This window comes from Panthera pardus, unplaced genomic scaffold (genome assembly GCF_024362965.1).
Source record: "Panthera pardus isolate Hobbes unplaced genomic scaffold, ASM2436296v1 HiC_scaffold_8, whole genome shotgun sequence".
NCBI classification, from domain to species: Eukaryota; Metazoa; Chordata; class Mammalia; order Carnivora; family Felidae; genus Panthera; species Panthera pardus.
This window is the reverse complement of record NW_026527013.1, coordinates 30,650,035-30,664,851: the sequence shown is the minus strand read 5'-3', so window position 1 is coordinate 30,664,851 and position 14,817 is coordinate 30,650,035. Positions and strand designations below refer to the sequence as shown.

The 14,817-nt window shown below is 39.5% G+C and overlaps 1 long non-coding RNA gene across 1 annotated transcript in view; it reads left to right on the top strand.

Annotated features, from left to right (window-relative positions):
• Positions 1 to 6,538, top strand: part of LOC109279066 (uncharacterized) — a 236,446-nt gene extending 229,908 nt beyond the window's left edge. Inside the window, exon 5 of the long non-coding RNA XR_008420572.1 lies at positions 5,520 to 6,538. This is a non-coding gene — a long non-coding RNA (uncharacterized LOC109279066). The remainder of the gene's footprint in view (positions 1 to 5,519) is intronic.
• Positions 6,539 to 14,817: the final 8,279 nt, after the last annotated feature.

The following is a 14,817-nucleotide window of genomic DNA, read 5'->3' as shown; positions in this document are numbered from 1 at the left end:
TCAGTAAAACTTCTCAAAGGCACATACTCAGCAGCGTCCAAATCCAGGTTGTGATGGATAGGTTTAAAACTAAGGAATGGAGGTTCCTGATGCCCATCAAATTTTTAAAAGGGAGAAAGAAGTGACAAAATGGCAGGACTTAAATATAAGTGTGATGCTTCTCTATTTCTTGACAGTTAAAATGGTATCACTTTACATTCTTGTGATGTGTGGGGAAAAACACCATAATGTCAAATTATATAAGAAATATTTAAATCTAGTAAAATGGTTGATGTGTCTCTGGAGGATTTCAAGACATTTTACACACTTGTTTTAAAAAAGCAATCCGGAGAGTGTTTTCAGATCTCGCAGTGATGCAAGTGTTTCAACAGGTAATGGATTCTATTTTTAATTTTGAAAGCTTTTATTTTTCCCTGTGGTTTCTTTTTTAATATGTTGGTGGATACTTTTTTCTTACCCAGATTTCCTCCTGGACTTTACTGTCTCTCTGAGCTGAGTCAAATTCAAAGGTGAACACTATTTTCATATTCCTGGCTTGTTCTTCCTTGCCTCTTACCTGCAGTTGATCTCAATAGAGGCTTAATTCGCCATTTAGAAGTCAACATGCTAAGATTTCTAATTAATGGTGCCCTGCCTATCAAGTTAATGTCCTTGCAAATTATCTCCTTCTAGAGATTATTACAATTTGCAAATGCACATCCATTATATATTACATAGGGAGCTTAGCAGACACTGATTTTAAACATACTGCAGAGGTGTGTTTTACCACAAGACGGTAAGCTTCCTAAGTCAGAATGTAAGCTGAAAGATGTGTGCCGTCAAAATTACCATCTTGATAAGCCCTTAAATGGCACTGCATTAGAGATCAACATGCTGTTGTCTGTCACTCTTGCACAGCCATTAAGATCACCACCCCCCCCCTTTTTTTTGAGCACTAGGTCCTTGGCATTTAGGGGACATGTATAATAAAAAAATATACTTTTAAGCTCTAGAATCACATTAAGCATGGCAAGGTACCTGCACTGTGAGGTAAGCCTGGAAATAGTAGATTCCCATCAGATCCCAAGCTCAATCCAAGGAGGACACTGATGGAGTACGGCTTACATTTCCTGCATTATTTACATTGTCCTCTCTCTGTCATCTCCCTTCTACTCACTCTACCTTTCCTTCTCTTTGTCAGGCCTATACAAATGGATTTAAGAAAGTTATATGGGCATAGAATATGATACCACAGTAATATCCTTTTAAGCACCAATATACTGATAGTTTCATGGCCTAATTTTCACCCTTAGATTTTCTATTTTTTATATTTGTATTGTTTCTTTCATTAATAAAATCCATACTCTAAATTCAAATTTCCTGGCAAGAGCCTACATGTCAACGTTTCAAGAGAAAACAAAGAACTTTACTTGAAATCACCTGGGATGACACCTAATAGATTGTCCAAGATTTGAGTTGTGGTGGGTATTCACTCATGAGAACCCCACAGTTACTTGAGAAAATGATTTTCGAGACTAGTAAGTCACCTGTATCTGGAAGTGTTTCCTTCATTTTTTTTTTGTCCCAGACATCAGCAAGACCCTAACATTCTTGTAGGTCCTCAGAAAACATCTGTTGGATGAAGAAGAAGGTGAGGGAGGGGCACCTGGGTGGCTCAGTCAGTTAAGCATCTGACTTCAGCTCAGGTCATGACCTCTTGGTTTGTGAGTTCGATCCCCATATCGGCTCTCTGCTGTCAGCGTGAAGCCTGCTTCAGATTCTCTGTCTCCTTCTCTCTCTGTCCCTTCCCTACTCGTGCTCTCTCTCTCAAAAATAAATAAACATTAAAAAAAAAAAGGGAGGGGGAATGGGAAGGAAAGAAGAGGTGATAAAGGAAGAAGAAAGGAGAGGGAGTGAAGAAGAGAGGAAGGAAAGAAGGGAAGACAGGAGGGAAAGGGAGAAGGAGAGGAGGGAAAATAATTAATAGACTGGAAGAGCGTGAGTTTTAGAGCTGGCCCCCCATCTTTGGAACTCGATGACTTAGGCAAGTTGCATTTCCTGTTCCATTAATTCCCAGTGTCCTAGGCTCAGTGCGTAGACGATAGTAAAATGTCTGGCACACAGAGATTCAGTAAATAGAAGCTGAATCTGGGCTGCTGGGCATTTATTACTGGGCCACAGTTTTAAAACATCACATAACTGCTATATTCATGAAGAGTAAATATAAAAATGCTTATGTCTGGAGACTAAAGAGCTGGCCAGTAAACAGGTGCATTGCTCTGAACCATCTGCCCGCAAAGACCATCACAAAGCAGGCAAAATTCTGAAAGACCTTCCAAAGACTCTGCTCTCACAAGCAAAAAGCACATAATCAGAAAAACACTGATGTAATAAGACCTGCTGAATCATTACTGGTAACGGCTGCCACTTCCGGCTGTGTGCCATGCCTTTAGTACAGGCACTAGTCAGCCTCACATCACTCGGTTCTGGAAGTGTTCCTAGTCTCATTTTTCACAGAACGGAGTGGAATTCAGAGAAGTCGAGTAACTTTCCTAAGATCACACAGGTCCTTAGGTGCCTGGGTTCAGGTTCCGTCTCACTTCTCCTGACTGTTCCACACCTAGGCTTTGGTCTCCCACACCTCCTCATGCTTGTTATTCCAAGTCAGCAGATTAACTTGACAGAAAATGGCCAGAGTCATGAGACTCTCTCTGTTGGAGTAAGAACACTAGTAAAAAAAGTTGAGTGTAGATATAGATATTGAAAGAGAGAGATCATTAGAATACAAAGTAAATTCACTACCACATGTCCTTGGGTGTGGGGTGGGAGGGATGATTTGTGTTTTAAACAGTATGAAGTCCTGACGACTAATAGTAAAAGGCCCTGCACACATGGGTCCTGGAATATGTATTGTGTGCCAGGCACTGTTCTCAACACTCTTATAGACAGTAATTCATTTCATCCTTATTTATAGGGACTCTTTGGGGCACTTACTGAAGACCAGAGGAGTCATAACCTATGCTGTTACTATACAGATTACTTTTTTAAAGTTTGGGGGTGATGGGCCTGTGAGTAAGAGACGGAGTTGGCATCCAGACGAAAGCAGTCTGGGTCCAATGGTTTTGTTCTCACCAACGTCACGGGTTGGTCTGATGTTTGTTTATCTCACGCTAGGTTTGCCTGGAAGGAGTGGTAGGGGGATGGGAGAGCACAGTGCAGGCAGGACAGCTTAGAACACGAGCCAGGAATTACTGACAATGCTAAGATAGGAGTCAGAAAATCTGAAACCTGCCCTCCTCCCTTCTCTAAGCCTTGGTTCCATCATTGGCAGAGTATGGCTGATAACACTCAGATACACCACTTCAGGGAGGATGATTGTCCAAATTCAAAACGTGGTGAGACACACAAAATCTGATGGTGAAAGCACAGGTGCCCAAATCAGACTGCCTAGGTTTGAGTCCAGCTCTACAATTTCATAGCTGTGTTACTTGGAGTAAGTTACTTAACTTCTCTGTGCCTCGGTTTCTTTGTCTGTAAAATGGAGGTAATAATAGTACCTGCCCCATAAGGTTGTTGTAGCATTATTCACTTAGTGACTGGGGAATAGGAAGCACACAGCAAGATGGCTTATCATTATTATGCATGGTGATGGTTTTATATATTTAGGAATGGGGCATAATCATTATTTCATCTGTAAGTTAAATTTAGATGAATAATGTAGGCAGTCCCTATTGTTACTCTAAGCTGTGTTGTTCTTTCCAAAAACACTCCTGAATTTGAGAGAACTGAGAGAAATAGGATGAGGAAACATGTAGTATGTGAAAGTCTTGCAAAGGAAGGGTCTTTCTTCTGCTCTGTGACTTGTTGCCTGAAAGAAAACACCTTCAGGAATATACTTTGCTGTTTGCTGTCTAGTCTTTTGAAAGCCAAATGTACATCTTGTCCAGTTTATATTAACATGTCTGCAGTGTTCATCTTGGTACAATGAAGTGACGGCAGCCTCTGGGCCTCCAAATGTACTGAGCTATTAGGAAGTCATTAGTGTAAGAGCAGTAGAGCATTATGGGGAAAGGGGCAGTGGGGGTGGGGCGGAGAAGAAGGCTATATAATCATTCCTTCTTTATTTAGAAACAGCACCCCAAATTTCTTCAATAAATCAGCCCTTCCCCACTCACAGTCAATATTACTTACCACTTCCTCCTTGACCAAGGGGCAGGATTGACCTGGGCTGGCTAATAAGTATGTTCTATCCCCCTGGTGACAGACATGGCTTCAAGGGAAGGCACTTGAGCCAGCTGTTAGCCTCTTGAGAATCAGCGCTGGGACATTTGTTGACAGAATTAGCAAAGAGAAGTTCTTATTTCTGCTGAGGTCACTAGTTGGATGAAACAGAGATTGGAGAGACTGGCAGGCATCATGCCACTGTTTTATGGACAACCTTACCAAAAATGGAGCCAGGCAAGAAGGAGGTGGAAGTTGGAGACAGAAAAAGTGAAATGGCATGAGATGCACCCCTGTATCAAACCATACCTGAGCCAGACCTACCTCCAGACTTCTCAGTTACAGGATCAGTAAATTCTTTCCTCCCCACCAGCCCCCTCTTTTCCTGCCTTTGTTTCCCTCCCTCTCTCAGTCTGGATGGGGCTCTTGTCACAATGATGTGCATTCTCAATTTCACTTCACATTTGGCCCCATCCTTCTCCAAATTATAGAAAGGTTGCATCTCTCTGTAGGCTCTGCAGTTCTATTCACAAAATAGAAGCATAGGACTTCAGAACGACTGAAAGCCTAGCCGACAGCTCAGACAGAATCTCATTCTCCAGGGGGATCAGTTCTCCAAATTAATAAAACTATCCATGTCTACATGGTGGAACACAAACTCATTTTCCCAGGTTTATAAACCTCCAGATAGATACCCAACTCTATTAAAATACTGATGGCTCTTATGAAGCTGGGCTGAAAAGGGGAAAAACAGATGCCTCCTTATGTAATAAACTCATGTGGTCCTGGCGTCCCATTCATCATACTGGAGGTAGCACAAGGAACATTCAGGGTGTCAGAGAAATAAGGGGAACAGTGAGGGATCCTTTTCAAATCCGTGTTCAAACAAAAATAGAAAAACAATAAGGCAAGTCTTCATTGTGTCTTTCTCGCCTTTCAGAGAGAGGATACAAAGCAAATTAGATTTGAAAAATGGTATAATTATCCTACCTTCACTGAGGAGAAAGGAAACTACACGTAGCTTCCTAGGAGTCAGTGTCCCGTTGAGTATTTCTAATGAAATAACCATGGTTTTTGGGTAATATGCCTTATTGCAAGTGGACTTTTATGCAAGCCCAGTGCTATTACTATATAGATTACTTTTAAAGTTCGGGGGTAATTGGCACACAGTTAGAAACTTTTTTTAAAAAGGAAAGGAGAAAGATTTTCCTTGGAAAATGATTGAATTTCGGGTTCCCTCTTTGGCTTCCTATCAGACATTAATTTCACTTGCTCTTTCAGTATATATTTATGGAACATCTCCCGCTTGCCATTCACAGTTCTGGGTGCTGGAGTACAGCAGAGGCCAGTGCAGTCAAGACGAGTGTCCCCATGAAATTCACTTTCTAGTTGGAGGCACATCCAAAACAGGTAAGCCTATATATAGTCACGACTGGAAGTGTAAGGTAACTGGAGAGAGAGTAAGTGCTTTGATAAATATGGTGTAAAGGCAGCATCATTGGTGGGGGGTGGCATCTTTGGATAGGTGATTTAGTGAGGCCTCGGTGAGGAAGTGAGAGAGGAGAGGGCCAGGCCGAGGAACCACAGGTGTAAGTTTCCAGATTTAGCAAACAAAAATACAGGACACGCCCAGTAAAATTTGAATTCCAGGTAAACAGCAACTGATTTTTTTTTAATCCTCCTGATAGTGAAAGAGCTTTTTAAATCTAGCAACCACCCTAAACCATAAATACTCAGAAGTAAGCCCAGGCTCTGTGTAATCAAGGATTGGAGTTTGGGGGTGGGAGGAAGTGAAGGGATGTGAGGTTGAAAATGGAGGCAATCAAGGTAGAAGGCTAGGGTTTGGGTCCTCATGGGATGGAAAGCCACTGAGGGGTTTTATGCGATGAGTGGCCTCACACGACTTGCAGTTTTAAGTGATGGCCCGGTGGGCTGCAGGATGAAGATCACGGTGTGGGGGAACGCAGAGGCAGGAGACTGTGGCTCTGGTCCAGCTGTGAGATGGCGGGCTCTCACTTTCATGTGAGAGCAGAAGACCAGAGGGGTGAACTGCCTCCGTCAGGGGTTGCAGTTGCAAGTGCTGGAAAGTGACTGGCTATCTTTAGCACCAAAGAGAGTTGCGGGGGTGGGAGAGGCATGTATGTGAAGGCTGAAGAAACAACTCTGTGGATGCTCAAGAACTGAAGAAACGTGGGCAACAGGAACCAGCCCAGGCCATGCTGTGAAAATGCAGGAGCCAGCCCCATGCCTCGGCCTTTCAAACCTGCATCCTCTGCCTTGCCACCTCCCTGTGAGTATGTCTGCACTGTTCCTACATCTCCATATCATTCCCTTAAGATTCTCGGGCCCTGCAGCCCCTGGCTGGCTCAGTTGGTTAATCAGCTGACTTTGGCTCAGGTCATGATCTTGCGGTTTTGTGGGTTCAAGCCCCGCGTCGGGCTCTGTGCTGACAGCTCGGTGCCTGGAGCCTGCTTCGGATTCTGTGTCTCCCTCTCTCTCTGCGCCTCCCCTGCTCATGCTCTGTCTCTCTCTGTCTCTCAACAATAAATAAATGTTTAAAAAAAAAAAAAGATTCTTGGGCCCTGGCAGGATCATCTGAATGGCCAGTCCCAGTCACGGGCTCATGCCCAGGCTGCCAGGGACAGGGAGAGGGACTCTGCCTCCTTTGAGTTCTATAATCAGAGGCTGGGGGATCTGCTTCCCACCATGATTTAGGCTAATAATTCACTCCAAGTAGGAACGATGCTCAAACTGGGCAGTTCAAAAATGGCCAAAATCCATGGATGTTTTGCTGTTGAAGATCAAGAAAATACCAAAACATCATAATTCCTAGAACTGTCTATAATTTATTTAAAAACAAAGATCAGAAAAATTTAGATGAATATTGTTAACAAATCTAAATTCAGCACTTATGTCCAAAAGTTCCTCCAGTGTGACTAGAGAAGGGAAAAAACAAGACTTCTTAGTAGCATGGATTTAAAAAAAAAAAAAGGATGGGGATTTTAATGGCTGGTAGGAATACTCTGAGTCAACAGTGAGCTGTGGCTGCCAAAACAGCATAAATCCCCATGGAAATAAAACCAAAGGGGATTAAGAACCTAGGACAGAAAACATATTTAAAGCTCTTGTCCGATTCACGATAGATTCAGGTATTTTTCCAGAGTTTATTTTCATGGCTGAAATGAATGATCTTAATGTTATGACCATTACCAAGTCCCCAGTCATTCTGCGATCATGACACTAAAGAATGAAGTTGAAACCTTGTGAGGATTAACATTTTAGGCAGAAAGATCTGGATGGGGCAAGTGGCTTAACCTAAGTGTTAGGCTAAAAGAAGTTGACAGTAGACTCAAACTGATATAGTTATTGTAAGATTTACAAGAGATAATACATGGAAGTTAGTGCCTAGTGCCTGGCACGTGTAAGTGTTCAATAAATGTCAGTTATCACTTTCCCAAAGAATGTTTCGTAGCCTCCAAGAGTAGCCATTGTGTCTCAGAATGGGACACACATAGGCCAACTGATAGACATTCATGAGTTGAAATATCTGCTTACACTCATCTTGAGGAAAAGGAGACTTGAAAACAAACACATACACAAAGCAAAGAACCTGCATGAACCAATGCAATGCATTTCTCATCTCAGTAGAGGGTCTTTTTTGCATTGACTCAAAATCCCCATTTCTGTGATTTGAACCACAATGGGCAGAAACTCCACAAGCATTCATACTGAGTGTAGGCACTGTGTGGATGTCCTGCAGTGGCATTGACCATGGCTCTGACTCACGCGTCACGTATTTCCACCCAGACTTCATACCTGACCTTTCCAGCCGGCTACCTACAAATCTAAAACCAAATAATCATAAATAAAATTTACAATCCTCTCTTACGTGTTCTACTAACACCCCATTTTATGGGGGTGTTAAAGGACAAGGTGGAAAAATGATAGCTAAAATTTTATGCAACAAGAAATATTTTACAGAGGGGAGCTTCACCCTGTTACATCAAACTAGAATATTGATAGCATAATTTATCATATTTATTGACTGTCATCTGTATCATTTATATATTCTGCTTGATACTTTATAAAAATATTTCAAACCAATCCTTAACATTTTTAAGAGTTGGACAATGCTTGTCTTATTCGTCTCGCATTTCAATTTTTCATAAAAGAGAAAAATTAATCAGTAGACCAACTGGAGAGGAAGGCAGGAGACAAGTTTTTTGAGCTTGGGAGCGGCGGGAATTCACAGGGAATATAAAAACAACGTGCATTAAATTCTAGGCCAGATCTCCATAAAGTATATACATTTTCCTGAAAAAAGAAAGGAATTTTAATAAGCCACAAGCAAGGGCATGCTTGACTTGGCTATATTTTCTGTGGCCTATCATGTAAACCATCTTTAATATCGAGTTTCTTTTTATCTCCTACATTCAGCCAGGGCGTATACTCTTCTCTGCAGGGCACTTTGATAGAGTCAATAAATTGAATTTCCAGCATTAGTAAAGAGCAGTCAGAAATCATATCTAGGAAAGACTATATTCATTCCCATTCAGCTCTAAATCAGAGATTCATCAGGAAGGAGCTGTTTTGTTCTCTTTTATTTAATACTGTTTCCAGTGAGAGGTAAGGCATTTTCATGAGTTCAGTTTATCCCTGAACCACAGATTCCCTCCGTTGTTTTGGTCATTGGCTTCTTAATGATGACCTTTTTGTCCTGACTACAATGATTTCTCTCATAATGGATTCAATTACTCATTCATCCGTTCAGTGCAGATTTCAGAGTAAAATTGTGATAGAGGGGCACCTGGGTGGCTCAGTCATTTGAGCATCTGACTTCAGCTCTGGTCGCTATCACAGCTTATGAGTTCAAGTCCCACATCGGGCTCTGTGCTGACAGCCCAGTGCCTGGAACCTGCTTCAGATTCTGTGCCTCCCTCTCTCTCTGTCCCTCCCCTGCTTGCATTCTGTCTCTCAAAAATAAATAAACATTTAAAAAATAATTCTAAAAAAAGGTTGTGATAGAGACTATGCTGTATTGCTGGAGAGGTTCTCTAGTGGTTCTTAAACAGTGAATTTTTTTTAATTAAAAATTGTAGTTATGATTTCATCCCTGCTTGACCTGAATATTCTCGTTGCTTTAAACAAGAGTAGCTCCATGGACTGGGGTCCTGAAGTTATGTTTCTAGTGTAAACTCTTACATTACTTTCCCCTAGGACCTTAGATAAATCAAGCGGTCTATCTAGACTTGAATACCTTCATCTCTAAAATAAATAAGTGGGATAAAATGTTCTCTAAATGCTCTTATCCTTTAAAACATCAAATCAGTTTGTTTTTGTGATACAAATTCCTTATATTTATAGGACTTGTCCAAGACCTCCCAGCCTAGGGGAGTGAAAAGGAGAAATTAAAATATAAGCCTCCTCATATTCTCTGCCAAGCCAGAGGCAATATCCTGATAGGGAACTGATTAAAAACAACCTACTGACATAAGCTTTTAGTGAGGAAGGTGTTCTGTTCCCTTGTTTGGTTTGTTGAGTTAGGTTGAACTAATTGACACTATATAAATATTGAGAGATTTTATAAAACATATGGGTTCATGGCTTCTCTTGCAAAATAAGAAAATCTAGCAGTACTGACTTACATTCTCCTGTGTCAGTAATTGACTGGAGATAATTAGGAGTTATCCCCTCAAGTGATTGACTTACTCAAGTTTGCTGCAGTCCTCACTCTTGTCTCATATACAGGCTTTTCCTCCTTTATGTTACTTGCCTTTTCTATAAGGTAATGTGTCTACAAACCATATACAAAACCATAAATGTATACGTGAGTTTGTGTGTGGCATGAATGTGTGGGAGTGAAGAGGAAAGGAATATACTTTTCATATAGGATTCACAACCATATCTAAAATAAGAGAACAGGGCAAAAATCATTGATAGATTTAATCCCCATCTCAAAAGCAATTAGAGTTTTCGACTTAACATCTACTTAACATCATTCACTTTAGCAGAACAGAAATGGAAATGCCACTCAGAACTTAGTTATCGCTTCAATTACTCACCAACATTAGCTTTGTGGATATTTCCCCTTTGTTTTGTCCAATCCAGTAGACAATAGGTGTAAAAATACTTAGAGATAAAACGTGCAGTACAAGCGTAGAAAGCTTGATTGTGAGAAATGATAGACTTCTCATTGTTAGAGACGGTTTTCTTTAGTGCCCATCGTTTTGTGAAAGGATCACACAGTGAAGGTGGATCACGTTCAGTCTCCTGCAACACTTTGAACTCAGAGTATCTTGCTACCAGCTCAGGTTGGTTAATTAAAGAAGGAAATAAGGGAAATGTTCTCATCTCATTGTTGTCTGTATTTCGTTCTTTTTAAGTGTGAGGCATTTTCTTTATAGTTTTACTTAGTATTTCACTCCTGGTTGATTGCAGTATAATTTAGTTTTTATCTCTTTCAGTCTTCTATTTTTCTTTTTCTCAACGGCAGATAAAGTAGTTAATTAAATGTTTATATTACAGATAGAGAATTCGTATAAGAGAAGAAATCACTTTCTTCTCATTTGAAAATTCACATGTTCCCTCTGGACATGTTTCTTCATTGTTCACATTAAAAAGTAATCATTAATTGCACCTTATTCTTCTTTCCTTACATTGTTTGGCTTCTTGCAGAAAAAAAAAAAAAAATTTCCCCATCACCACTCCTAATATCCCAGTAATGTTTAGTCTTTCCTGTCCTTGAGTTGCCTGAAGGAATTAAGATAAACTGATTAAAATATTATCGTTAACAGACTTTTAAAAAAAAATCAGTTAATAGTCTTACAACAATGTGTTTGAAGCAAAGAATCTAAAAAAGGCATAAATTGAGCAGATCTCTTTTCCAATCAAGAAAATTTTTCCTTTAAGGCAGAGAAATACCCTTCCATCCATGTGAAGATCAGTCATTTGAATTCAGTGCAACCTTTCCCAAGATTATGATGTCTACTCCGGTGCTGAGAATTTCTACAAATGTTATGCCAGGTCTTAAAATATCCCTGGTCTTTCCTCTGACAGCTTGTTGTTCTGTACCATTTACTGCTTTCAAACAGTATTTTTTTAAAGAGATGGCAGTTTTTCTGAGGAAACATGACAGTATATATAAGACTTTCTCCCCCTTATCCATAGATAAGAAAAGTATCATTTGGAGATTGAGTTTCTTTCCTCTAGCATCTGAAAGATGAGTTGCTCACAATTTGCAATTATGTGGCTCAAGACAAAAATTTCACAGATATAGCAGTTAAAGCTGACTGGAGAAAAGTCATCGGTGACATTTCATGAGAAGATGCAGAATTCAACATGAAAGCAATATAAGGACACTGGGAAAAATTTTAGAAAGCACCACTATTTCTTTTCAACCTTTGTGGGATAATCCTTTCCTGTATATCAGTTTGTTTGTTCTTCCCTTCATTATCATAAGGAAGAATTTTTTTTTTTCTGGAGCAGATCAGGATTTGCTATCAATGGGGGGGAAAAATGTGTTCTCAAGCTTTTGGTTCGTATGGATTCCTGTCCATCATTCTGGTCTTTAAATTCAGGGGATGCATCTTCTCAAGATAGAAGTAGAAAGAAAAGAAGGCAAATTATCAAAACAATAACAACAAAGTTCATCAAGATAATCAATATAAATAAAATGCATTAGAAAAATAAACAAATAAACAAAATCAATCTGATTTCCAGAATACTAAGTATCTAGAGTTTTGCTTGATGCAAAGGACCTATGTTCAGGCCTAATTTTTATAATATTGTTTCTAGTTATTTAATGACATTAACTTTTTTCTCCTGTATTCAACAAGTTAGATTTTATAAGTGAATTTTTTTAAAGTATGCTTTTTAATATAATTTTGACTATCCCCATTGATTCTATTTCCAAAACCATCAAGTGTTTATCTTTTTTTTTTTTTTTTTAAGTGGCAATGATGGCAAGGTCAGTATGACTGCAAAATATATTCCTTTAACCTCTTCCTTTTGTGATTCTCCAGCTAATTCGTCTTTTTTTCTTCATTTAAAAAATTCAGCTTTATTGAAGTACATTTGACATACAAAATTGTAAGATATTTAGTGCACATTATGGTGACTGGAGATATATATATATATATATATATATATATATATATACACATACACATAGCCTAAGATTCCCTCCCCCATCTAATTAACATATCCTTCATCTTACATATTTATTTATTTATTTATTTTATTTTTGCGTGAGAACATTTATGTTCTACTCTCATAGCTGATTTCAATGATATAATACAGGGTTACCAGCAAGTCACATGTGTTTTGTGTTTTTTTTTAATATTTATTTATTTTTGAGAGAGAGAAAAACACAGTGTGAGCTGGGGAGGGGCAGAGCGAGAGGGAGACACAGAATCTGAAGCAGGCTCCAGGCTCTGAGTTATCAGCACAGAGCTCGAGGCAGGCCCAAACTTACGAACATTCATGACCTGAACTGAAGTTGGACCCTTAACCGGCTGAGCCACCCAGGGGTCCCAAGTCACCATGTTTTATATTAGGTCCTCAGAGCCTGTTGATCTTAACTGAAAGTTTGTACCTTTGGCCAATTTCTCCCTGTCTCTACCCCTGCCTGTCCAGCCCCTGGCAATTACTTTTCTACTCTCTGTTCCTGTAGTTTGACTCTTTTTTTTTTCTTTTCAGATTCCGCTTATAAGTAATACCAGGTTTATTTCACAAGACCCATGCATATTGGCACAAATGTGGAATTTTCTTCTTTCTTATGGGTGAATAATCTTTCTCTGTATATATTACTTCTTCTTTATCCATTCATCTGTAAATGTTTATGATCTTAATGGGGACATATTTAGTTTTTTCTTTTTTGATTCAGAAGATAATATTTGGAAATAATCTTTGGAATTTGATTGATACAGACCATCAACCCATATAGCTGAGAACAGACTCTATTTTGGTCTGTGTATGAATCAGATACACTGACTAATAGACAAGCTTCCAGCTCTGTTAGTACCAACTTTTCTGATCCCTCTGAGTTCCTCTATATCTGTCTGCCTTCCTTCTAATTTTCCTTCCTTCTTTTTCTTTTCCTTTCTTTGTTTAACCAATGCTTATTGAGCACCTATTGTGGACCAAGATGTGAACAAAATAAAATGTTTACATCCCTGGAGCTTACTGTCCACTATAGAGGGAGACATAAAATAAGTAAGGTTTTTAAAAATTTATTTTAGAGAGAGAGCGCAGATAGGCGAGAGAGGCAGAGAGACAGAGAGAAAGAATCTTCAGCAGGCTCTACACTCAGTGTGGAGGCCGACCCAGGGCTGGATCCTATGACCCTGGGATCATGACCTGAGCCAAAATCAAGAGTCAGACAGATGCTCAACTGACTAAACCACCCAGGCATGCCATAAATAATATTTTTATGATGACAGGTTAAAAATGTGATTTTTTTTAATTTTATATATTTTTTTTAGTTTTTATTTCTTTATTTGAGAGAAAGAGAGAGAAGGAGCAGCGGTGGGGCAGAGAGGGAGACAGAGGATTGGAAGAGAGCTCTGTGCTGACAGCAGAGAGCCCAGTGCAGGGCTCAAACTCATGAACCACGAGATCATGAACTGAGCTGAAGTCAGATGCTTAACTGTCTGAGCCATCCAGGCACCCCAATGTGATTTTTTTTTTTTAAAGTTGGAGCTCAATGTTAATGAATGATAGGGCTGCTAGTCAAATAACTTATGGAAGACTTCATCTTGTTCATGAAAACAAGCAAGAGAAAAATAGGTATTGATATAATGGTATTAAAAAATATGAAGAAAAAACTTCATCTAAAACTGTACAAATTTTATAATATAAATCATTAATTATATATTACATAAAATTGTATATAATTATATATTATATGGATTACATAAAATTATATAAAATGTCAAGATGAGGGAGAACATATTGTAAACAGTGTAGAAAAGTACCTCAAAGCATCTTTTCCATGAATATCAATCCAGACAAAATTATAAATGGTATATGTTCAACAGTTCATCTACCAAACATAGCAGCCTATTTTGCCTCAGGCAGTGTTCAAGGCCCCAGAAATACAGCAAACTAAACTAAGCTCTTTGCTTTGATGCATGGTTACTACATGCAGCTGCTCATGCTGTGCACTGCACAATTCTCAGGGACACATTCACATAGACAATGATGTGCACCCACTGGGGTTGTGCATCACAGCAGCTATGCTCTAATTATAGCATACATTCTAGTAAGCGGGGGGACAAAGCCTAAACAAACAATATCACTGTAAGTGCTCTGAGGAAAAAAATAAAATAAGGGGAAAGAAAATATTTAGGAAAGTTATTTGAGATTTTGTGGTCTGAGCACGCATCCCTTATAGGGTAATACTCAAGAGGAAATCATGAGGCTATCCGAAGGTAGAGGCAGCACTCCGGGGAGAAGGTGCAGATATTCTTGGGGAGAGGGTATATTGAAGGACTGTCCAAGAGTCCAGTGTGGCTCAGCCAGAGTGAGGAGAAACAAGGTGGGAGGAGAGACAGAGGGAGACATAACAGGAAGCTGCGTCATTCAAGTCCTTGAGGCCAGTGTAATAACTTTGGTTTT